Below are 26,829 nucleotides of genomic sequence, written 5' to 3'. Positions count from 1 at the left end.
AGGTGAACCCTCTACCAGGGTTCTCAGTGTTAATCTTTTAAAAAATCAAATCAGGAGTCACCTGGGTGCTTAGTTAAGTGTCCAACTTGGCTCAAGTCACGATCTCACAATTCATAGGTTTGAAGCTGGTGTCTCTCTCTCAAGGCTCTCTCTCTCTAAAATAAATAAACATTAAAAAATAAAAATAAAAGAAAATCCAAAATGGCAACAAGGGAACTTCTCCAGAACTAAAGGAAATGTCTTTTATCTTGGTTTGGATGGTGGTTATCAAGTTGAGTACAACCATCAAAATTCACTCTGAACACATAATAACCGTTCAGTTTATCTTTCTCTCTCTCTCTCCCTCTCTCAAGAATATAGAAACATTAAAAAAAAATTAAAATCTCTCTCCCTCTCTCAAGAATAAACAAACATTTAAAAAATTTAAAAGTAAAAGGGGGGGGCTGTCAGGGTGGCTCAGTCAGTTGGGCATCTGACTTTGGCTCAGGTCATGACTTCACAATTCAGAAGTTCAAGCCCCATGTAGGGCTCTGGGCTGACAGTGCGGAGCTTGGAGCCTGCTTTGCATTCTGTCTGTCTGTCTGTCTCTCTCTCTCTGTGCTTCCCCTGTTCATGCTTTCTCTCTCTCCCTCCCTCTCTCAAGAATAAATAAACATTAAAAAAATTAAAAAAAGAACCATTCCATTTATTGTGTGAATTTGATTGATTTTACTGTTACCTTGAACTCATTTATAAAATAAAAATTAAAAGATAGGGAGAAAAACAGATACTCCTTTAAATTCCTCCAGGCACTTCCTGGTTCACTTTATAAAAATTTAAAAGCCCATATCTTGTCCACAGCTGCTGAAGCTTTACAGGATCTCCCTTGCCAACGTCTTCACCTTTACCTCTAGTCACTCTTCACCTGTTCACTCTTCCCAGACTAATCTTCCTTCTTTGTATCCCGCTAACAGGGAAAGCCCTGCCCCACATCAATCTTTGTGCTTGCAATTCTCTGTGCCTCCTGGAACATTCTTGCTAACTCTCCTGCTCCTCAGCAAAACTATTCGTGATCTCTTTCTATAAAATGGCCTTCCTAAATTACTAACTCGTCACCCTGCTAATTTCTATTATAAAATTTCTACAAACTAAAGTAACCCTGCTCATTAATGAGCTTACTTACCTATCAGTTATCTCTTACACTGGAAAGCAAGTTTTGTGATTGAAGGGAGGGGGCCATTTCTATAGGGTCTAACTCAGGACCTGGCATATAATGGATGCTTAATAACTAGTTGTTTGTAAATTAACATATACACCTTTTCTAACCACATACCTTTATTACACTAGAAATCTATCCTGGTCTGGGACCATCTATTTGTCATCTCTGTATCTCTGCTACCAAGTTCAGTGCCTGCTACATATGAAGAGTCCATGAAATGTTTGCTAATTTATAAATGCTTAAATTTAGATTTAACATACCTTGTCTAACAAATTCCCAGAATATCTCATTTTGTAAGGAAATTCATTTGTCCCTAAGAATGCACTTACTTAGCTAATTTTATTTTATTTTTTATTTATTTAGTGTTTATTTATATTTGAGAGACAAGCAGTACATGAGCCAGGGAGGGGCAGAGAGAGACAGAATCTGAAGCAGGCTCTAGCTACAAGCTGTCAGCACAGACTCCGACCAGGACTCGAACTCACAAGCTGTAAGATCATCACCTGACCCAGACATTTAACCAACTTAAGCCACTCAGACGCTGGCTTAGCTAATTTTAAATCACAGCAGCTTGGGTTTTATAGGGACTTTCCCCACCTGCAGATTGGATTTGATTTCCTGACTTAAAAGGATAAGAAAATCAACCTGCAGTGAATTCACTCAGGTTCCATCCTGGTGACCTATGCAAGTAGTATAATGCTTAATCAAACCATTTCCAATGACCAATTTTGGAGTTTTTTCATTCACTTTCAGTGGACCATATAAACATATTGAAAAAATTAGTGTTAGATTTTAGAGAGTGAGACGTGATGTAGCTTCCTATTTCATTTCTTCTGTGAGCATTATTAAGAGCAATGAAACAGTATGAACTATCAGTTCACACAACAGTGTGGGCCAATTTCCTTACACAAGAATCCAAATCACACATCCCCCAAAATAGTATATAATGGAAGATACTGTTCATATAAACTAGAAAATCCAAACCTACATATGTAGAGTGACAGAAAGCAGAAGAGTGGTTTCCTGTGAATGGAGGTAGAGGCAGGATGCACAAAGTAAGTTTGAAGCTAATGGAATTGCTTATGGTGAAGGTTTCATGAGAGTATACATATGTCAACACTCATCAAATTGTAAACTTTAAATCTGTATAATTTATTATACCTCAATAAAGCTAGATTATATATAAAAATCAAAAAAGTCTCTACTTGGAATGATTTTTAAAACTTTAAATATGCCATTGGGGCACCTGGGTGACTCAGTAGGTTGAGCATCCAACTTTGGTTCAGGTCATGATCTCACATCCATGGGTTCAATCCCCACCTCGGGCTCTGTGCTGACAGCTTGGAGCCTGGAGCCTGCTTCTGATTCTGTGTCTCCCTCTCTGCCGCTCCCCTGCTTGTGCTCTGTCTCTCTCTCTGCCTCTCAAAAATAAATAAACATTTAAAAAATTTTAATTTAAATATGCCATCAAATTAGCAGCATTTTAATTTTTTAATTACTGGTTATTTGCCAATTTCCTGCTGCAATACATTATTACCTTCTCTATGTGTCCTGCATATTTATATTTTCCCTCTGAAACTCAGCTGAGGCGTCACCATTCCCTACTCTTAAAAAGATGTCATAAGGCATTTCTTATTATCCATGGGGTCAGTAAGCAATACCTTGACTATGCTTTCCAAGAAACACTGCCCAGAGATACCACAGCACTTTGATGACTTAGATCAGTCTCTCCTATGAGCAAGGACTAAGAAAATCATCTTTTCACTCCAGACTCTCACAAAATATTCTGATAAATTCGCTCCCATTTTCTCTACATGATATCCAAACCCTTTACCTCTGACTCTGGAAATAGAAGGAGTCCACCTGGCCCTTCCTTCTTACACTTGGCTAATAAGATAAGGCACTTTGTCTGTAACTTGGGCAATTCACTATTCCAATCCATAACTGTGATTCTTTACAAAAGACACAAAGGTGAAGGAAGAGGTTCAAAGTTGATCAAGGTGGCAGCATTCAGTAGTATTAATACTAGTGACAGTGTCCCAAATGGCCCAATCCCTTGGTTAAGCCAACCTTATTCCTCTTCTTGCCGAATCTTCTCTTCTTATCTCCTTTATCAGCCTTGTTCTTCTGGTTTCCTGATGATTCTAGAAATTACCTGACATTCTTCAAATACATTTCTTTTCTGCTTAGATTGCTTATAAATTAGAATCCTAGGCTCATACAAAGACAGTCTGGCACAAAACACAGAACCAGAAAAAGGGGTAAGAACTGGCCTACAGCTTTTAGAACCTCCCCAGGAGTGCTTGCTTCCATGGAATCCTGGGTTATAAAAGTGAATCTGGGTTAAGTGACTTTCCCAATAACACAGAATCATGTCCCAGATGACCAGTTAAGTGGACCACTCTTTCTTCTTGTCATAACGTTTTGATTTTCCCAGTCAGTTCCCTTTCATAGAAAAGTCCACTAGAGTAACACAGTTCTCCCAATCTTCCAGTAGCCACACAATTATGCTCCAGCCAGCAGAAATGCCAGAATGGTGACCTGAAGGTCATGTTTCAGAAACTCTGGAGACCCTGCCAAATTATTAACCATAATTTGTGGGGAAAGGAAATCCAAATCTCGGGTTTCAAGTGTGAAAACCAGATAGAGCTTCAATAATTTCTCTCTCACCTCCCTCCCTAAATTAACAGCTATCTAGGAAAGAAGGCATTTGTATTTCTTCATTGAGGAAATGTCTGATCATTTCTGTTGTTGTTGTTTTTCTAATGAAGTGCTTGTCTTTTGGGCATTGATCTGTAAGAGATCCTAAATTTAAGGACGACCATACTGCCTTTGTTAAAATATGACATTTTGCCCTCAGACAAACCTAGTTCAAAATCCCAGCTCCATCACATCTTGTTTGTATGGCTTTGTGCAAGTCTGTCCTTTAATTTTGTTTTTTCATCTATTAAATAGGAATGTTTGCAGTATCCAATTGGCAGAGGTGGTGTATGGATTCAGGGGGAAGAGCTACACAAAATATTTAGCACACTCTCTGTAGCAACCAGGTTCTCATAAAACGTTAACTGCATCTATTAGCTATTAGAATATGTTTTATTAGTCGTATTTTGTTGGATTGGCTTTGATACTATAACCTAAATCTAGAGCAGATATCACAAACATTTTCCGGAAAGGGCTACAAAGTCACTATTTTAGGCTCTGTAGCCCCAAGCATTTTGGCCACAACTACTCACCTCTGCCACTAGAGCACTAGAGCAGCCACACCCTCTATGTAAACAAATGGGTGTGCAGTGTCCCAATGAAACCCCATTTCTGGACGCTGCAGTTAATTCTACATAATTTTCACATTTTACAAACTATTTTTCTTCTTTTGATTTTTCCCCCCAATGATTGAAAAAAAATGTAGAAAATTAAGTCTTAGTTTACAGACTGTTTAGAAATAGACAGTGGGTCAAATGTGGTCCACAGGCCACAGCTTCCTAATCTCTCATCTGGAGAAAGAGATAAATGCCATATATGGCCATTGTGCAAGGGAAATATTCATCTCAAGGCCTCCACCTGCTGTTAAGTGACATGCTGATAGACAATATGGTACAACTTGATCAACAAAGCCAGTACTGTAACTTTGAGATCCTCCGGAGTATGTTACAAATGCTATATCAAGTGCCAAGATTTTCTTTACACTGAATTTTTTAAACTTTTGATAAAAAGTCACCAACAGCTAGTCAAGTCTATTTCTACTTGGTTGTTGGAAAAATTCTTTCTACTTTCATTATATTAAAGGCATCTTGAAAGGAAATTAACAGTTTGTCACCTTAACAGTGCAAAATTATGCAGATGAATATTGTAATTTATAAAAGATAATGTCTTTTATTCATTTATATTCATAAGCATTTACTAGAAATATCTGTATTTAGAGGATTTTTAAAGAAAATACTTCACAAACGATAAAAATATCTCTAAACTAAAAAGATTTGCTTACTGTGTCTACATTTATATTCTAAGGTCTTACCCAATTTCCAATCAGTAATGCCTTAATTTCTTGTATGATGTATTAAACTATATATACTTACCTACAGTTTGACATGAAATGACAGGAAATGAATGTCACTGTTAGGTTAAAATCATGTTTTAGTTTCTGTTTCTTATCTGTACTATAAGTACACCACACATGCGCCAATAGAAGCAAAATTTGTATTCAAGTTTCTACTAAAATTGATATACATTTAATATCCATTTTATTTTCCTTGATAGTTATCCATGCATATGTAAATTTTATAAACATCAAATTTTGAAACAAGATTCAGCATTTTTTACACTCTCATTTGTAATCCTCCCTTCCCAGCCCCCCTTTAAGACACTAAAATAGGCTTATGGGGCCAATAGCGTGATGAGCTATTCCACATCTGGTTATCGGAGGCATATTTCCTGATTAAAAAAAAAAGCACAAAAAGCTGTTTTTATACGCTTGGTTTCTCCTTCTGTTATTACCCATTTAACAGTAGTTTCACATACAGCCAGGCATGTGCCAAACATAGGGCCAATAATAAAAAATACTGACTTAATATAATTTGCTTCCTTGGCTGCTGGGAAAGCAGAAAGCGTTGACAAACTGTTTTGTGTTTATTAGCAAAGCTATTGTAGAGGGTGATTGGGGTTTCATTATAAGGGGCCTGCAAACAGTTTTAGCACAAATGCCAATATACATTTTAGAATCGAGGGCAATTTTAAGTATTTTCACTCAAATGGTTTTGCAGAATCTACAACCCAAATAAAAAGTATATTGTGTTTTAACACCACCACCGACTACTATGCTATTTGTCGCATTGATCTCCATTGTGAGTGCTTCCAACCCTTCTACTTTTACGAAATGTAATGGGCAAATACATTCCCTGGAATCCCGAGTTATGATTAGTTACTAAGCAATCAGGAAAATCACAGCAAGGCATACTTCTGAAAGAAATCAGAAAGAGTAAAGATCACTTCTCTATGTGTGTTACATAGTGAATCATACAATACCTCATCGATGGTACGGTATATATTAGCTAACCACCATGGGCTAGCTGGAAGCTCATACATCAATGAAAAGATCTTTGTCAATTGCTGTATGCCTCATTATCTCACTAAGATTTCTTGGCAACAATTAACAGTTACCCAATTCATAGAAATTGCCTTTATTATTTTTGAAGCAGCTACTTTCTTTGGCTTTAATGACTAAGAGAATAGAGACAGATGTCTCTGTTGCTAGGGAGACTGAATTAAAAAAAAAAAACCTTTGAAATGAAGTAAATAAGCAACTACCATCTTTTTTTTTTTTTAAAGGAGAATTCTGTTGGTTTTGAATTAACTATTTGTTTTAAAAACAAACCAGCAGTAGCTCCACTTTTTAAAGGAAATATATTAGAATGGTTTATTGCCATTCTTCTCTGACAGTAATAAATCATTAAAAAAAGAGAAAAGAAAAATAGGCCCACCTGTGCACTCAATATCAATTGAGGCTGATTATCAGAAACTGGTACTTTCTTTGTACTGGTACCTGAATTCAACAGGAATTGCCTTTTTATATAATCTGTCAATCCTCTATGACTAAAGAGAAAGCAGCCCTCCCCTGAATTAGAAACACTGGGGCCTTGCAGACAAGCCTCGTTTCTGGAGTCGAGAGAGCTCATGCCCTCTCTGCACCTAGCTCCAATCTCACCTGCAGCCCTTTGACCAGTAGTCCAGACACTGGAAAACAAGTGATCCAAGCCAAGGCAGCCCGGCCACTGGACCTAACCCAAGCACATTTCTTCATTTAAAATCTCTCTCATGCTCATCCCTCCTCCACCGTCTCCAATGTCTGATACTCCACAATACACCTGATGCACTTCCATTTTCATGTGCCCTGGACATGCACATCCTGTTCAAGCCCTCCCACAATCCTATCTGTACTGTCAGGATGCCTGAAGAGGAATGGTACCTTCACACAAAAAGAAAAAAATAATTCAGTTTGAAATGAAATCACATGTGTAATAAAAATAATTGCAATCCACCTAATTTCTTTGAAAGAACCCTCTCTTTTGTCATCCATCTAAAATCATCCAAATATCTTTTTTCTTGCTCTAATTAAATTATTAACCAGGCATCAGCATTCAATTTAAGTATAAGCTAAAAATTGAGCACTTTTTGAGCCTTTCTTGTAATATTTTGCTTAGATATTAGCATAGTTTATTAAAACATAGGCAAACAATTTATGTATTTTTTAAATGTTACATGCTATTGTCATAATTAAAAACCACCCATAATATATAAAACAACACACAAGATAAAAGTACTTTCTTTTTCTTAAGAAAACGTTTGGGGCGCCTGGGTGTCTCAGTCGGGTAAGCGTCCGACTTCGGCTCAGGTCATGATCTCACGGTTCGTGCGTTTGAGGTTTGTCGGTTCAAGCCCCGCGTTGGGCTCTGTGCTGACAGCTCAGCGCCTGGAGTTTGTTTCAGATTCTGAGTCTCCCCCTCTCTCTCTGACCCTCCCCTGCTCACGCTGTCTCTCTCTCAGAAATAAAACATTAAAAAAATTTTTTTTAAATGTTCTAAGTTATACAATGTTTGGCCTCTGTGGCCTGGTGCTCTAAGCACTACTCCTAACATTCTTTCTTTATGACAGCATATTTATTTTGAGCTCCAACTGGGGGACTTAAAAGAAAGTTTATAAGAATGTGTAACCTGAAGACTTTCTGTACTTTCTATTAAAATTCTAACTTAGTGAGATGTCATTAGTATGGAAGACAGACCATCATCAAGGTCACGCTGGATGAAGCTGGGCCCAAATTGAGCAGGGCAGCATTTTAGGTGACTGCCACAGCTTTAGAATCCATGATTCTGGGTTCAAATTACATTTCAACCACTTACATGGGGTGGGACGTCAGTCAATTTCTTGGCTTTTCTAAGTCTCAGTTTTGTCGGTAGTAAATTGCGGATATTAACCACCTCCTAAGTTTGCTGTGAGGGTTAAAATGGTATCACAAACATAAGTATGTGGTGCAATGCCCAGCACTGAGATGCATTCACTCAATAAATGCCAGTAGTTATCTATTATTATCATTAGTTGTTTCTCACTTTTCTCAGAATATTAATTAAAAATCAAGATACAGCTTTCAAAGTTTTCATGAGAACTGGGGACACTGCATGCTTTCCATGACAGTTATGATATTATTTAGAAATTTTTGCACTAGATACCTATTGTGATTTCCAAGTACTGTGTTCATTTTGGGTGATTTAATCGTATCATGAGATTGAGCTAATTTTAATCATAACTTGTTCATCCTAGCCAAGCTAATTACCTTGCTTTACTCTGAGATGACTTGCTTCAGCTCTCAAGAGATACTATTCCCCTTACAAAGAGCAGCCTTCCAACATCTCGTCATGACTACTCTCCTTTATTTGATATCTACTCAGAACCTTACCTCAGCTTATCTCAGTTTAAGATTTTTCTGATGAACTTCAACTACCTTACAGTAGCATTATCTTCTAGCAGAGGTTCTCAGCTTCACGTATCACACACAGACCAGTCATTTGACAAATGTATACTGGGTGCAAAGTACTATTCTAGGTACCATAAACACAATACTGAGGGCAGAGAAAGTCCCTGCTCTTTTGGTCCCGACCTTTCAATGATACAAGATAAAAATAATAATAATAAAAACAATAAACAAACTGGTTTCCTTTAGTAAGTTGGAAAAGAAAAAATAAAACCAGTTGATTTGAGAGAAATTGGAGGAAACATTGTTATGTAAAGAAAGATGGTGCCTGTTTATTGCCACCCTCATTCAGCAATGCACAATTCAAGAAGGTCCTGCTCATATAGATTCCAGTAAGATGACATGGGAACTGAAAGCTAAATGACACGAATGGAGTGGCCATGCAAAGATTTAGGTAATGAACATTTTTGTAGATGGGACAAGACAGAACAAAATTCATCAAGAAGGAATGAGTGCTGAATGCTCAAACAGAAAGCAGGACAGTTGACTATGGTAGATGAATGTGGAGGCAGATACCCAGAGATGAGGTGGGAAAGGCAGGCCTTGGGTTGGTTCTAGGCCCAATTACATCATACTGTCTGCATAGCTTTTGCCAAAGATTGATATGTGGGCCACAGCCCCAACCAATTAAATCACAATCACTAATGGTATATACCAGGCTATGTGTGTGTATTTCAGTTTCCTAGAGGATATGAAAGTATAGCCAGTATCAAAAGCCAATGATAAGAGTGCTGCAATTCCTGATAAGAACTTAATGTTTTCAGTTCCTTTTTGGTATCTCATCTCCCCATTTGAAATTTGTGTTCCAGACTTTTCTGATCATTGTATCTTTGCAAAATGACGACTAGAGAACTATGCGTGCAGGAAATGCACAATACAAGGCTGTGATTGTCTTCTGTGTGCTTAAATCTGCTTTGAGTGCACTACAGAAACAGACTCATGGTTCTAGGCATATTCCCAATTACATTTTAAAAAATAAACAAACAGGTGCATGCAAACACCAGCACTTAGCAGCTGGCTCCCATGCATTTTCTTCAGGGATATGAAGATACTGGTTAGAAATTCCATGAAAGTGTTTGAAAAGCAAACTAAAGAAGGTATTTTTTGTTTGTTTTTTTTTCTTTTTTCTTTTTAGTTAAAAAATGAACATTACCAGGACCACTGGGCCATGAGGAAGAGTGTCAATGTTCCCAAATGTTAACAAACATTACCGAGATACCCGTTTTGCCAGAGTCACAGTGATTTCTCTAAAACGAAATAATTGTTCCCCACAATTCTGAAAGTCAGAAATCAGAGTAACTGAGGAAAGAACTAGGTAATGAAGGACACATGAAAGCAAGGGGAAAAACACAGGCAAAAATTTTTGTGTTTGAAAATGACTGTTGGCACACACAGAATTCCAGAGAGTCATTCCAGGATTGTTTGAGGGAGGTCTAGCTGTGACATCTGTCACCACTATGGCAGCCAGGGTTGGTTTTGATAAATGTCTGCTTCATATGCTTAGTTTAAGTGGGAGGTCCTTCGTAACTAGAAGAGAATCATCCTCCACCTGTGGCTGATAGAAATTGCCGCAAGTCCAGAGAGTCTTCTGGGTAATATGTAACAGGAAAAAAGTTACCTTCTTGGTCGCTGATGCCTGAAATTCTCAAAATGGAGAACACAAGTAATGACAGCTAGGAGTACTCCAGACTCATGTTAGTAGCCTTTCTACCTATATCATCCAAACAGATCATGTGTAGGTTTGACTAGTCATAAAAAGAGCTTATTATAGTATTGACATATGCTTTGATATGCAGATTATAGTTATTTATGGTGGGGTTTGTGAGTTCAAACCTTGGTTTGACTCTTACATCGGTGATTTGCTACTTATTAGCTGAGTCACCTAGGCAAACCAATAGATGGCAAGCTCCATGAAGATGTTCTTGTTTGTCTGTTTGCTTGTTTGTTTCTAAGAGACAGAGCGTGCACGAGTTGGGGAGAAGGGCAGAGAGAGAGACAGAGAGAATCTCCCAAGGCAGGCTTCATGCTCGGCCTCAAGCCTGACACAGGGCTCAATCCCACAACCCAGGAATCATGAACATAACTGAAAAGAGTTGGATGTTAACTATTTACCTGATTTTTTCCTAAGGAAATCTCACTGGGGAAAAAAAAAGGATTAAAATCAGATCCAAAGCAAAAGTCAAAAAAAAAAGTTTGTTTCACTTGCCTTAGTTTCCACATCTTTAAAATGTGAATGATTATAGTATCTACCTCATACCTTTTTTTTTTTTTTTTGGTATTAAAAGAAATAATGGATGTAATGCACTTTGCACAGTGCATAGGAATAAACATCCCAAGTGTTTGTGAAATAAAGGCCGGTGTGAATACAATGCTTTTTAGCAGTGTACTGGTAATAATAAGATACTCTTCTAATTACTTACAAATATTTTAACAATAGAATGTGGTTTTCTCAGGCTACCTAACCATATGATCTTAATTGAGTATCTGATCCCAAGCATGGGCTCAAAACTTCAACCTATGCACCATATTTCTAATAATGGTTAAATATTATATCCAGGTTTTTAGTCCACCTATTTCAGCATCTTTTCTTTCAAAACTCCTCCCCTTTCATTATGAGCTCAGTCTAGGAAAGAATAAGATCACCATGGTGACAACCACCCCCTCTTTGGAGTGCATTCAAATTTATGTTGAGGTTTTCTTAAATGCTGTTGTGTGTTGCCTTTAAATTGTCTCTTGGAGTCATTCCAAGGTCAGGGGAATTTCTTCATCACTTAAGGTCTCCTTCAAGAATATAAAAGAGCAATTGGGAGTTGATGATCTTGCACTGATGAATTTTTTAATAAATAAATCTATCATAGTTGAGTCAGGCAAATTATTTACTAGGGCCTTTATGTTAAAGAAGTTGTAGGTGATATTGTGACTAAGAGCCTCATAAAATACAAGGGTATGTGCAATACTTTTTCTTCCTCTATAATGTCCAATCAAGGCATTCATTGAGTATCACTTATTCAGAAAGTTGCCATACACAAAATGGATTATCAGCCTGGGTTCTGATACTGACACAAATTTGAATCTGTTTTATATTAAATATCATGCTACCTTGAATTATACTGTGAAATAAGTGCTATTTCAGTGCTGAGCCCACCTTCATCAGGAGATAGAAACTGAGAAAAAATTTAGGTAAGTTTCAATGATTAAGAGAAGTTTAAGGGAGTACAGAAGGTTTGAGTCTGGAATGTTCCATGCAGTGTTGTGTGAATCAAATGAGATATGTGTATGTAATCCTTATCAGAGCTGGCCCATGATATTATGTAGTCTCCATATGTTAGCTATTATTAAGTTCCAGAATTTATTATTATTATTGTTACTATTACTGAATTTTAACATTTGGTCTACAATATATCTACATTTTGGGAACAGTCTCAACCTGTTTTGTATACATAAAGAGCTAAAACAGTTCTCTGAAGCAATCCCATTTACACAACAGTGTTGGGTAGAGGCAAAATCCTGGATGTCACAGAAATATACCTTCAAAATATTATTCAGTATAGGCGGAGGGATTTTGTTTGACAAAGTAGTCATTGCAGTTGAAATGTGTCACTGTGCAAAGAATTTGCTGAAGTGTGATGTGGTCTTTTATCACAAAGTATCTATAACCTTCTTCCTCTCCCTCTACAAAACGTCACTATCATTTCTTATACCTTAATTTGGAAGCACATCAAAAGCAGAATTACCCTATAAATGGCTAACTTTACATGTCCTTATCTAAATTGATGATCCTTAGTTTGTGATTTATGTAAAGAGGAAGCACTAGAGGGACAGACTAGAGCCCTGAGGAAACTTTTCTGACAGAATTTCCCTTGACAACCTTGACCTGGAACACAAATACACACAGTATGGTACAAAATTGTTTCATGAATCATCCTGCTTTGAGTTTTGTTAAAGTAGCAATATCACCATGTGGGAGCATAATCTCTTTGCTCTCCATTACCCTATTGACATGTTTTTCCATTCCACTGCTGTCAATCCATGAAAATTCTTGATGATTAAAACCGATGTGGTCCTTTATGAACACTCTGTGGTCAGTAACATTCCCTCTCTTGAAGCCCCTTCTATGGCATACCAGGAGTGACAACTATGTGCACTTCGGGCCTCATGAATGGATGTAATATTTCAATTTGTGCTACTGATGTTTCATCTGACAGTGGCAGGTCTCTAAAAGTACTTCTGCAGTGACACTACTGACCTCATTGAAGGTCAAATAGCAATTAAATTTTGAATTAATTCACGTTTTCTCTCTACACCAATCCCATCAAAGTTCTTAGGTTTGGTCACACAAATATAAAATGAACTTGGTAAAAGACCTTCAGTGGATAGAATTTACTTATTCCCTCAGAAAATATTTTTTGGGCACTTAGAGTGTCCCAAGCAGTTGGTTAGATACGAGGATTTGAGTAAAAGGAATTCAGACACACCTTGCTGGCCTCCAGGAGATTAGATTCATAATGTGGAAAGCCTGAATAAAATTGGCTATTCCAAAAATCTGTCTTCAATTTACATCACAAGGAGAAGTGGCCACTTAGAGCCCTCACATGAATGCTGTGGTTTAGAAAAGAGATTCCTCAGTGACAGCCTACAGACTAGTACTGCCTCCTGTACAGCACTCCATGGTGAAATGTTTTTCACATAGTGAAATGAGAAAAAAGAGAGCTTTACCAACCTTCTGCCCCACTAGTTCCCTATATAAACCCTCCATTCTGCTACAGTGGTTCTTCCCTGGAGTCTGCTCACTCCATTTGTTTGCCAGCTTCCTACAGAGTAGTATTTTCCACCCTGTTTCCATCATTAGCTTCCCAATGGCCACCATTGTCATTATTTCTTAGTATTTTTATTTATCTTAATGAATTTTTGCTTCCTACAGACACTAGTTTAAAAGTCAATTATAAAAACCTTAAATACAACAACAGAAAAATCCACATACAATTTGCTATGATTAGAGGGTAGCTGTCAAATAAATTTAATTTTTTAAATGCTCCTAATTTCAAACTAGATACTATTAGCTAATGACAGCTCTGAGTCTGAGCCTGCTATCTTTTTCCTAGAATAGAGAAATTAGTAAATGTAAGAGAGTGGTTAAGGTCAGAGTAGACAAACTGAGATGCTCTCCTTGAAGTAATGGATATATCAGATAAAGTTGACACGGGAATAACTTCTCACTGTTTTGTTTCACTAGTTATTGAAATGTCCTCCTGTGCTACTGGTGATATTCGTTTTTGTTTTTGTTTTTGTTTTTGGTAACAAAGCTACAGTAATAACATCAATAATGATGATCTTATTACTACTATTGCTGTTGATAATAATAATCATTTAAAAAGTAGTAATCAAGTACTTACTGTATGCCTGGCCCTGTGTTAAGCACTTTTACACATAACAATTAATTGACCCTTTCCAAGGGCCCATGAAGAAAGCACTTTTACACACGGGATCCCGTAGCCCTAAAAAAAGTTCAGTAACATGCTCAAGCTCATAGAGCTGTCATGTTTAAGAGCAGTCACTGATCAAACCTCAGCTCTAAGTGAAATCAACCTTGTTCCCAGCACCACTATTTACTTTCCAACCCTGGGTATGCCACTTTGACACCATTTTTGCAGAAGAAACCAACATTTTGAGAGGTGACAACTGGATAATATTATATGTCTGGCATAAGGACTCGACGAGGAGGAGGAAGAAGAGGGAGAGGATTAGGAGGAGGAGCAGGAAGAGAGTGGTAATTGAATCCTTCTGCCTTCATTCTTTAGCTATTTAACCTTGGGAAGGTTGTTTAGTATCTCTGAGTCTTACTTTCCTTCATCGGTAAAATGAGATGATATCAGCTCCTGGATAACACTGTGGTAAATGTTTTGAAGTGGCTACAGTGAAAGTCTGACTCAGTAGTTGGTATGTAATAGGCCCTCAATAAGTAGTCCGTGTTATTATTCTGCAGTGTGCTTATCAAATCCCTAGCCATTATTCACGGCTCATTCTATGCCATCCATTCTCTGATGCTTTCTCTTATGCGCTCTGCCCACAATGATAACTACAATGATAAGTCTTTCCTCTGAATTTCATATCACTTATTTCATTTTTTAAAGAACCAGTTTGTTCTTCCAAAGTGAGGCTGTTAGAAAACAAGACTTAGAAACTTCTTTTTTGCACACACTATTTAACATGTTATACTCCCCTAAAAGGCAGACCAAAAAGATTTAATAATTTAAAATTAATAATTATATGAAATGAGAAATGTTTCATCAACAGAACCTGAAAAGGTGATTTAAATAAGTGGAAAAAAATTATTTTGTTTCTGATGGTATTTTTCCTCTTCATGTTGGCTGTCCATAACACTTGATATAAAGAGCACCATCTTCCTCTGGAGGATATTAAATCCTCATAAACAATAAGATATTCATATTTTAGGTGCGTCTGGGTGGCTCAGTAGGTTAAACCTCTGACTCTTGATTTCAGCTCAGGTTATGATATAATTGTTCGAGGATTCAAACCTTGCCTTGTGCCCTCTCTGCATGGGCACCACTAAGCTCGCTTGCGATTCAGTCTCCCTCTCTCTCTGCTCCTCCCCTGCTCACGGATGCATGGACACACACACACTATCTCCTTCTCTCAAATAAACTTTTAAAAAAATTACTCACATTTTTGTTAAGTAAAAGATGGTTTAACATCCATGACAAGTATCTCAATCTGTCCAAAAAAATATCACATTCTAATATCTGCTCAGTTGTTTTCATCCTTATTTACTTTCTAATTATAAAAGTGATATAAAATGACGGTAGAAAGTTAGAGAACTACAGAGAAAAAATAAGAATGCACAAATGTTTTGTTATCTGTTTCCCCAGCACCAGCCACTATTAACATATCCTTGTATGTCCCTCTCACCTTTTTCTTAATGTTCTTTAGTTCATTTAGAAAAAATTGGGGCACCTGGGTGGCCGAGTCAATTAAGTGTCCGACTCTTGGTCTTGGCTCAGGTCATCATGTCACTGTTTACGAGTTCAAGTCCTGTACTGGGCTCTGCACTGACAATAAGGAGCCTGCTTGAGATTCTATCTACTTCTTTCTCTGTCCCTCTCCCCCTTGCTCTCTGTATCTTTGTCAAAATAAAATAAATAAGGCTACATATACTTATGAAAAATACTTCCATATTCTTATATGTTCTTTAAAAAAGATACACTTTTCAGAGCTATATAGTACTTCAACATTTTGATGTTATTATTTAAACTCTTATTGGTAACGATTGTTTTCTAATAGCCCTTATTGTTAACAATCCTTTAGGTAACATCCTTCCAAATACATCAGTCTGTCCAATGACAATTCTTATCATAAAATGTTAAATGTGTAAAAAGAAGTTCGAAAGTTATAAGTCCCTTCAGTTCCTCAGCACTATCCACTCCCCTATGTCAGTGATTGTTAACCTCATTCACCACACCACACACGTACCAATACCAAGGACAGTGAGTTTTTAAAAATCTTTCATAATTTTCCTAGAAGACAAATGCTGGTATAATATGCTTTATGCACTTTTTAAAAATAGGATACTTAATTCTGAACAAACAACACCAGTGCTTAGACATTCTATCTTCTGATCACAAGTGACTTCCAACTCAAAAACACTGCACTTGCGGAATAAGGAGGTGCTAAATCCATTACATTAATTAAATAAGTGCGAAATTAAATAAGGAGGACATTTGACTGATGTGGCTCTAACGCTACGGTGACTGACATAAGCATACCAAAGTCAGCCTGTAAATGCCTCAACGCTACAAAATCAAAATGCTAAGGACAACAAATCACCAACAGCCGATTAGGCTTTCAACTATCGCCAATCATTTCCTTACCTTGCTTTAGGCTTTTCTCTATAAAACTCTCTCCCTGAACTACAGCCTTTAGAGTGCTCCTAACCTCTTCCACTTTGGCACTGCCGATTTATGTTGATTTTTACTCAAACTCTTATACCTCAGTTTATTTTTTTAACAGTTCTGATATCAAAGTCAGAATCAAAAGAGACCCCCAGTAGTCCCCAGGAGCAACAAGGAACCAGGGAGACGCTACCTGTTCAGCCTCTGGAGTTCGCTGCTCTCTTGCTTCTTGCAGCTGCAGAGGTAGTAAGTACATCCCTGTTAGGTCCTGGATCTACAGCTTCTACATTTAGGAGCCTCAGGACTTCATCTGGGCACTTCTTACTACCTTGACCCGCCCCACTAGTTCCGGAAATCAGATCGAATAGTCCACGCCCATCTTAGAAATACCCAGGGATCTCTGGTCTGATTGGTTCTAATTTAAAAACCTCATTGGGAGGGCGCCTGGGTGGCTTAGTCGGTTAAGCGACCGACTTCGCTTAGGTCATGATCTCGCGGTTCGTGGGCTCGAGCCCCGCGTCAGGCTCTGTGCTGACTGCCAGCTCAGAGCCTGGAGTCTGCTTCAGATTCTGTGCCTCCCTCTCCCTCTGACCCTCCCCTGCTCACGCTATCTCTCTCTCTCCTAGAAATAAATAAAACATTAAAAAAAAAATTTAAAAACCTGATTGGGTCCGGTGTTTGGCTGGGTGTGACTGAAGCTAATCTGGGCGCCAGCGGGAGGGCTCAGGTGAATAAAATTTTGTTTTAAGCCTGAAAAAGAAGGTAACCCTACCAAAGACCATGTTGAATTAAAGTGGCCACAGCAGAGAATTTTTAACCACCTTGGATATCCATTTATGAAGCCCTAGTGAAAATGTAGTCTCAGCTAAACACTCACTATAAAGGAGAGACGGGGTGGGGGAGGGAAATTACCTCCTCTAGTTTCTGGGGACTGGGGTGAGAACTCCCTGGCATACCCCATTCTCTCTGGAACCTGCAGATGACATTCTATGAAAAAGGGTAGCCTACAAAGGGTCGGAATAAATAACAAACTCAGCTCTCCCAGATTCCTACTTGTAGTACCCAGTAGAAAGAAGATAAAATTTCATATCTTTTCCTTTCCAAATTCAGACTGGCAGGAAAAGATATGGATTATTGATCATTTCTTACCCAGGAATAGCTGCTGCCTCATCTGTCTAATTTTGTGTTCCAGGAGCTTGGCTTAGCAACCATGAGGTAGGGAGTCCCAAAAATATGGCTAGATAGAGAGGTGGGTTGCACTACATTTGTGGCTGGCTTCCTACCAAGTGTTGCCAGCCCTCAGAATTGTCTAAGTGTTTCTTTTTGTTATCTTTGGGAGTGGCTCTGGATCTTGGGAGGGTAGTACCTTCTGCACCTTCTTTCAAAACCTTTCCTGTGTCCCCAGGCCGTTATTCAATACAGCTAGGCATATTTACTGTTCCTCCTGGCTGGCACCTAACAAGATATCTGAAAAGCTTTTTTTTTTTTTAGCACTCTATAATCAAAAGTGGGCCAAATTGGAAGGTGATATTCAAAGCCTGATAGGAACTTTTTTTTAAGGCCTTTTCCCCAAAGCTAAAATGAAAGTATATACCCAGAGGAAAGGAAGAACATTCTGAAGTCTTTGTAGAAGGATTTACCAAACCATTCTAAAGAAACACAGCTCTAAATCTAGAATATAGGAATCTTTTGATTTCAATCTTACCTGAAGATCTTCTCCCTGATATAAAGCAGCAAATTGAGGATAATGTAGTTCGATGGCTGGGTCAGCTTCTAGATATTATTCTGATTGCAACCCAGTTCTTTGAGGACTTAAAAAATGTACTTGTCTTACAAACTGAGTCATTTTAAGAACAGAAATGTTGGTTCTAGAAACAATTCAAACACCACCTATCCCTTTTGCCAATTCCCAAACTTCCCCTATTCATCTCAGAAGGCTTGCACATATGTGAAAGATCTGGATTTAAGAAACAAAAGCCTTTCTTGGACAAATTTACATACTTTCCCTGTGCCTTTGAGATAAAAGTATTCTACCTGGTCTTCTCTAGAAACCCAGAGCATTCTCTTGATATGCAAACTTCAAGGAGATAATTCTTAGGGGGGGAATTAAAAAGAAAAGAAAAGAAATAAAAGAAAGCTATATGGAAATATGAATAAAAAATTTTGAAGCTTTCCACAAATATTAGTAAAAGCTTTAGCCGTCTGAGCGGGTAACTTTAACTTATTCTACTGGCCAGAAACACTATTTGGGTTCAACTCTCCTTTTACAAACTAGTGAGTTTTCCATTATCGTACTTTTCTCATTGCTAGAACTCTGAAATGAAAGCTCTAAGATCCCTGCATGTGTCTACATGTTACATGCGTTTATGTATGTGTGATATAGACTTGTGATAGTTTTCTACCTCCAGATGGCATTGACAAAATTGATTTGTAGAGACAAACAAGCATTTATATAAATCAAGTATATTCTCATAAATATAGAAACTAACCTAAATGATTTTTAAGTTCGTGTGATCTAGGATAACGTTTGGTAAATAAACGCTGATTTAACTTTGTTGGTTTAAGTAAAACAGGCATGTCTTTAGAGTTATCAGCACTGGATATAGTAATACTTATACTCTATCCAGATTTACTGAAACTCAGTCTCATGTTGTCTCAGTTACAGAACATGTCAGCAAGAAAAATAACAGATAACAAGATGATGATTAGACATTTAATATCTCATGAAAATTTCATAAGTAAACTAAACAAAACTGTTAACAAGTAAGATATGTAAGTAATGTAAAAGTTTATAAATCTACTTTTCAAATATATTTATGCCTATGGTATGTCTACTTAAAAGTAGTTTCCAAAATCTTTTTGTTAACTGTAAACCTTAAAGGTATACTGAGATAAGTTAAATATTGGATATTCATTGAATATCTAGATTATTTGCAAATAAGACAAAATACTAGAACATTAATTACTGAACACAAGTTTATCTACTTTTGGATTCCTTTATTTGTAACCCCATAATCAAGACTCCTGGTACTTTTACAATCACCCACAGAGCAGTGAGGAATTTGAGTTGCCCAATACACACTTTCTGGGCTGAGATGTAACAAGATAATGCCATGCCTTCTATTTCATTGCTCATATTATAAACAAGTACTTTTCATGGTCTATTTGGTGCCACTTTTTGTACATTTGGGTTTTTTTTTTCTTGTTGATTTTGCTGTTTTAAATGACTCCCCAACCAAGTACTTATGTGCTATCTAGTGATCCCAAGTGCCTTTTGGAGAAGATACGTGTGCTAGATAAGCTGTGGTCAGGCAGAATTACAGTACTGAGTTCAATGTTAATGAATCAACAACATATATTAAATAAGATGTCCTTAAACAGAAACACACATAAAACAAGGTTACATATTGATCTGTTGATTGGCTGATGAAAATGTATTTATCTAATCCTGTATTTCCCCTAGAGGCAATGGTTCTGTACTTGCTAATTCAGTGTTCCCAGCAACTTCACAGAACATGACTCCCACAAGTAAGGAGAATCAACTGTTATATTTGTTTATTTCCCCATGTTCTTGATAGTCTTTGTATGATTACCGCCCTATCTATATTCTTACATTCTTTATTAGGATGCCTACTTTTATAACCAAGTTTCTCGGGATCAGAATATAGTATGCAGGTACACAACACAAGCACACAAGCAAATATCCATTAAAATAGTTCACCTATAATATTTTGACTTATTTATAATTATATTATGTATGATGATATTTTATTTATACTAAATTGATCTTTTCACAATGTATTTTTAATCTCTGGTTTTTCAAATGGAGCTCATCATGTTATTAATTTCCCTATAAAGAGATACCTCATTTTATTATGCTTCATTTTTATTGCACTTCACAGACAATGGATTTTTATGAATTGAAGGTTTGTGGCAACTCTGCATTTAGCAACTCTACTGATGCCATTTTTCCAGTAGTATTTGTTCATTTCATTTTTTTGTCAAATTGTGGTAATTCTTGCAATATTTCAAAATTTTCATTATTATTATATTTGAACTGCTGCAGTCTCATGACAAAACTTTAATGGATGAGAAGTTGCTTCTTGTGGAGGAGCAAAGAAGCTGGTTTCTTGAGATGGAGTCTACTCCTGGTGAAAAATGCTGTGAAGACTGTTGACATGACAATATAGCATGGGGAATACTGCATCATCAACTTAGTTGATAAAGCCATGGTAAAGTTTGAGAGAATTGACTCCAATTTTGAAAGAAGTTCTACTGGGGGTAAAATGCTTTCAGAGTCACAAGCTACAGAGAAAATGCTCAGGAAAGAAAGAGTCAGTACAGTAAACATCATTGTCTTATTTTAAGAAACTGCCACAGCCACCCAACCTTCAGCAACCACCACCCTGATCAGTCAGCAGATATCAATATCAAGGCAAGGACTTCCACCAGCAAAAGGATTATGACTCACTGAAAGCTCAGATGATGGTTAGCATTTTTTACCAATAAACTATTTTTAAATTAAGATATGTCCTTTTTTTTAGACATAAAGCTATTGCACCTTTAATAGACTACTGTATAGTGTAAACATAACATTTATATGTACCGGGTAAATTCATTTGACTTGCTTTATTGTGATATTTATCTTGGTGGTCTGGAACTGAACCCACAATATCTTCTTAATGCCTCATTAAAATGTTTGATTTTACCCAAATTCTGCTCTATTTGTTCATCCTAGCTTGCATAGTTCTAATCATACAACAAACCTCTGTAGACATTTTAAAACTGTTTTGTAATAGTAAACTAAGCTATTCAAAGATATTCCCACTCAGTTTTCCAAATGAGCTACTCAAAAATTTAAATGGCATTTTATAATTACTTTTCTTATTCGGTATTACAAATATCTCATTGATTTATGTACTCCAGGACTTTAAAATCAAAATCTACATCCAATGATAGTTGGCAAATATCGATAAGCATGCTATTCACAGTATAAGTGACTCAGTATAAGTGACAATGGGATTTTACAAAAATTCCATAATTTAAAAATTGATGTAATTAATTTACTAGATCATAGTTTATCATATCATATTCTTCAAAATAAAACCTAGACTTTCTTTAGAATAATCTCATACTTTTGCTTATTCAAAATATTTCAATTAGTGGATCAGTATCTGGAATAATAGACTGGACTAAAAAAATAAAGCTTTTCTACCTCTTAGCTATGCAAACATGAGCAAGATATTTAACTTCTTGGGACCTCAGATTTCAGGATTAAAAAGGAGTTTGTTTTTATGTTAAATAAAATAATTTAAATTGAGGGAAAAAATTAAATGTAGTACATGGCATGTATTTAATAACTGTTCCTATCTACTTTTTTATCCCTTCATAATTGTTTTATTAAAACACCACACACACATCATATATTTGTTCTGGTCATATAAGTTTTATTTTAGTCTTTAAATATCCAAGGAAATATTTTATGAATTATATAATGTTGCATGACTATATATTGGAGAATTTTGAATATTTAAAGAAAACCTGCTGTAAATCTCACGATGTTAAGAGACAACCCCGTCATATAGTGTAGAAAAAAAAATTTCAAAATGCTCTCATCTTAAAGGTTAGATGTTGAGTATTAAAGGGTGTTTCTATGCTGGCAAAAAAGGAAAAGGAAATAGAAAAAGAGCTCCACGTAATACTTTCAACACGGTGCTAATAGTTTCAGGGCTTACACAAAAAAGAATTTTAAACTAGAGAAAAAAAGTTAATCTTATTTTTAAAGAGACTAGGTCACTTATATACTCAGTACATACTGATTATTACAAAGCCTTTAAATGGGAAGGAAAGTGAAAAATGTCAACTTGTATTCCACTGATAGGGAATTAAATCCACATGTCACCCACTGCAGGATGTGTTGCCAAAAACACAGCCTTCATGTAGGTCTGTTAATTTTCCCAAAATTTCTCCTAAAGTAGGGTTTCAATTTAATACTAACAGAAACTGAAAACTATTGGTTCTACTTAGCCCTTATCAATGGCAATCTTTCAAAAGATCAGGGTTTTTCCCATGATCTTTAAGTTTTTTCTTTTATCTTCATTTTTTAAATAGTGAAAAAAAAAGCCAAAAAAATCCCCATATTTTTAGTGATGACAGAATCACATCTTATATTTCATCCTACTCTGGTTGAAAGTAGTTATGAGTGTCCCAAAATTATGGGAATCTACATTTAAATCTAATGTTTTCTATGAATTCAACAGGGGGTAAAAAAAACATTTTATACACTAATTCCAGTTAAGCAAAAGAAGTTGCATAGAAATTTTCAAGGTGCTGATCCACTAACTAAAGTATTTTGAAAAAGAAAAAATATAGGATTATTCTTGAGAAAGCCTATGCTTTAGTATGAAGAATATGACCTCATAAGCTATGATCTAGTAAATTAATTATATAAATTAGAATAAATATACTTATTTCCTCTTATGAGGAAAGAGAGTAGCATTTAAAATTTCAGTCAGAAGCCTGAGTGAAAAGAAAACAAAAATCCAGAGATAGTACGGATGAGAACTAAAAACTTGGGCAGACACTAGTTTATGTTTATAAACCCAATTCCTAGTTAAGCTACTCTCATTTATTCTGAGGGTTGAACATGACACTTTTTTTTTTTAATTTTTTTTCTTTTTATTTATTTCTAGGAGAGAGAGAGAGAGAGACAGCGTGAGCAGGGGAGGGTCAGAGAGAGAAGGAGTCACAGACTGAAACAGGCTCCAGGCTCTGAGCTGGCAGTCAGCACAGGGCCCGACGCGGGGCCCGAACCCGGGAACCGCGAGATCATGACCTAAGCGAAAGTCGGACGCTTAACCGACTAAGCCACCCAGGCGCCCTGAACATGACACTTTAAATTGAACAGCAGAGGGCAGAAGTCTTGCAGAGTTCTTTTTGAAGTAGGTAGGTATTTCTTGAAAATAGGTTCAACAGAATGTAAACTACAGTTCCAGACAGTTAGCATGAAAGAATTCAGAAAATTGACAGCAGTTTTCTGCAAGCCAAGCCCTGTCTCATGGACTGGATTATTATTTAGCCAGAATTCAAAACATGTGTGGTTATAATAGTGAATTAACTAAATGATGGCCAGACCTAATGAGAGCACTGAGAAAACTCAATGAGTTTCCAGGCCATAATGCTAGGCAAATCACTGACATTCTAAGATTTCCTTTTATTATCAAGGTGGCTCCTAAAATCATATAGCCTTTTTTCTCTCTTCCTACATTGATAGAATACTCCTCATTTTCCTCTGCCTATTTCCCTGACAACAATGTGCTAAAGACCCATCTTTTCCTGGAAACTGAGTCAGAGAATTAAATTTAGATGATAAGATTAGGATAAGCAAGAAAGATAAAAATAGGGAATGATCACTAAATCTAACAAGATAAAAAAAAATCCTCTAGGAACCTGAAACATGGGCCTTATTCTTCGTCGTAGATTCTATTCTTCCAGGTCTGGCTCCCCCTAACCTACCTCCTCTGACTCTGCAGCGTTCAGATCTATGACTTGTTCTGGGAGAAGACAAATGGGTTACATAGTGTATGTCAGAGTCTTAGGTCTGTTTCACCATACCCCTTCCCTTTTCTGCCAAAATTGACAGCTCTACATTTATAATGGATTTCCTTAGCACTCAGTGATATTTCCTTAAGAACCAAAACAATGATGGACCCACATTTCCAAGAAAGAAAGTGGTACCAAGGGATATTTCTAGAAAAGGACAGCACCTGATCTGTGTGTTACTTCATTGAAGTCAGAGATGTGCTCTAATAAATTCAAGCCTTCCTTATACAACCATTTGGATCTGACTTCCAAGACACTAGGAACAACTATGCTTTAGAGAAAGTTAAAGTGTACTGAACATTATCCCATTGAGTGCTTTTCTCAGAATCCAAAAACAGTATAATCCAAAAAGAAGTTCATACTACCCAAATAGAAGATTCCTTCAGCTCAGACCACATAACCAAGAAAACATATGGGAAAAACGAAGAAAAAACGTGGAAAACTAGTCATGGTAGAAAGGTAGTTTTCAGACAAGTTGCTTGGACTTCAGTTTCTTCACCAACAAAATGGAGCCAAAACTGCAGATAACAGTCATTTATCTCTGACTATGTGTTCAAGTACCACGTTAAGTACCTAACTGCATCATCTACTTTACTTCTCATTAAAGCCACACGAGATTCCCATCAAAGCATAATATTATCTGCTCTGTAAGTACTTTCAAAGCTGACTGTTCCAGCCAGGCTGTCTGATTATTACATTATGCACACCCCCTTCATGAAAGTATTCACATCATCAACCTTGCTCTTAAACCCATTCTCACTCACTTTGACACCTAAGAACTTTCCTTTACTTTCTGCCTCATTTTCACAGGGAAAAAAAAAACAAAAACAAAAACAAAAAACAAAAAACCCCCACAAACAAAGAAAATCTTCTGCTAGAAATAAAAAAGGATAAAAAAAGAAGAAAAAATATTTAATACAGATACCTTTTCCTTTTATCCATCTAATCACTCATAAGTCTCTATCATAACTCTTCCCATATCTTATCCATGGCTAACATATCTGCATATGTACTCAGATTAATAATATTATTCTATAACTGAGGTTTTAGCTAAGTCAGATGATCCATCTACAAATCAGAGTTGCAAAATATATTTTTTAATGTTTTATTTATTTTTTGAAATAAAATATGTTTTATAGATTTTTTTGTGTCTCGCTCTCTCTCTGACTCTCCCCTGCTCATGTTGTATAGAGTCAGAGAGAGAGGGAGACAAGAATCAGAAGCAGGCTCCAGGCTCTGAGCTAGCTGTCAGCACAGAGCCCAACATGGGGCTCGAACCCAGGAACCCTGTGATCATGACCTGAGCCGAAGTCGGATGCTCAACTGACTGAGCCACCCAGGCGCCCCGCAAAATGTATTTTTAATTATCCCCATATAACCCTCTAATTTTCTCAACCCCTAAAATGCACTGTCTTGGTAAGCTGTGACCTATAAAAATATAAAAAGCAAGATCTGAAAAAGCAAAAGACTAGAGAAAAATGTATGCAGAAGGCCTAAGAAAAAGCCTTAGGAAGCCCTGTGATATATGGCACTAGATGCTGTAGAAATATATTTAGAATACCAGTTCAGGAGCAATAAAAACTGAGAGGATTTTACTATGAACATCAGAAAGGCTTGCTAGTTTCCTTTTTGCTTGTTGTCTTACTACATGCATAGATTAACAACATTAAACAGATCAAGGAGGCCAAGTTTTTCTTTCAATGCAATGCTATGTGGCCCAACTGACCACAACCATCACCTTTTATCCCATGTGTACACACCAAATATTAAAAGTATAATGACCAAATTATTTGTAGAGGCCAGGGGATGAGGAGGGGTACCCAAGGGGGCACACCCAGGTAGAGGAGGCAGATGCATGACTGAAGAACTGTAGTCATTCAATTGGGTTGGAAGAGAGAGAGACACAATAGCAGATTTCAGAAAAAGAAAATGACAGTACAAATTACTTTTGTCCATAAGGAAAAAAAGAAAGAAAGAGAAAAAAAAGAAGCCAGTTTTCCTGCACGGAGCTGGAAAAGCCCTATTTTGTGCTCTGTATAAAAGCACTTTGGTCAACAATACAAACATCATGAGGTAGAGCAAAACACAAAATTGTAGCTATGATTCCACTCACCAAAAGGGCGGATCTTCAATGTGCAATTCAGCTGGCTTTACAGGAGTGCTCCACAGCAAAGCCAAGCGACGAAGCAAGCCCCAGTCGGCTTAGGCAATAAAAAGCTGGATGTAACTGTTAAAAAAAAAAAAAGAAAAGAAAAAAAAGAAAAAAGAAAAAAGATGAGATTCAAATGAGCACATAAAACAAAAAAAAATAAAAATGCAAATAAATACTATATCTCTTCAAAATGTAGGAAAGGTGGAATTAGGTGCTAAATGAGCTAAATTGCACACCTTACCCTTTAGAATATCTTTCAATAGAGAAATGTAAAATATGGTTATAAAACCCATTAATTAAATCAGTCATTTTGGCTATGGCATACCATTATCGTTAAGACAAAATTACCACAATACTATATCCATTCATTATCCTTCAAATGTGATGCTGTTTATGATATAAACGCTGAAATACATAGTATTGCAATGGGAGAATAGTTTAAGCACATCTT

General features: G+C 36.7%; 1 protein-coding gene across 1 annotated transcript in view; it reads right to left on the bottom strand.

Annotated features, from left to right (window-relative positions):
- The window catches only part of TENM2 (teneurin transmembrane protein 2), a 1,153,031-nt gene extending 1,126,584 nt beyond the window's left edge, over positions 1-26,447 (bottom strand). Inside the window, exon 1 of the mRNA XM_039247655.1 lies at positions 26,340-26,447. The gene's annotated coding sequence lies outside the window, so the exon portion shown is untranslated. The remainder of the gene's footprint in view (positions 1-26,339) is intronic.
- Between the last annotated feature and the right edge of the window lie 382 nt (positions 26,448-26,829).

The sequence above is a fragment of the Hyaena hyaena genome, unplaced genomic scaffold, assembly GCF_003009895.1.
Source record: "Hyaena hyaena isolate Hyena2069 unplaced genomic scaffold, ASM300989v1 scaffold_300, whole genome shotgun sequence".
Taxonomy (NCBI): domain Eukaryota; kingdom Metazoa; phylum Chordata; class Mammalia; order Carnivora; family Hyaenidae; genus Hyaena; species Hyaena hyaena.
Note: the sequence above shows the minus strand (reverse complement) of the source record. Positions and strands in the feature narration are given on the sequence as shown.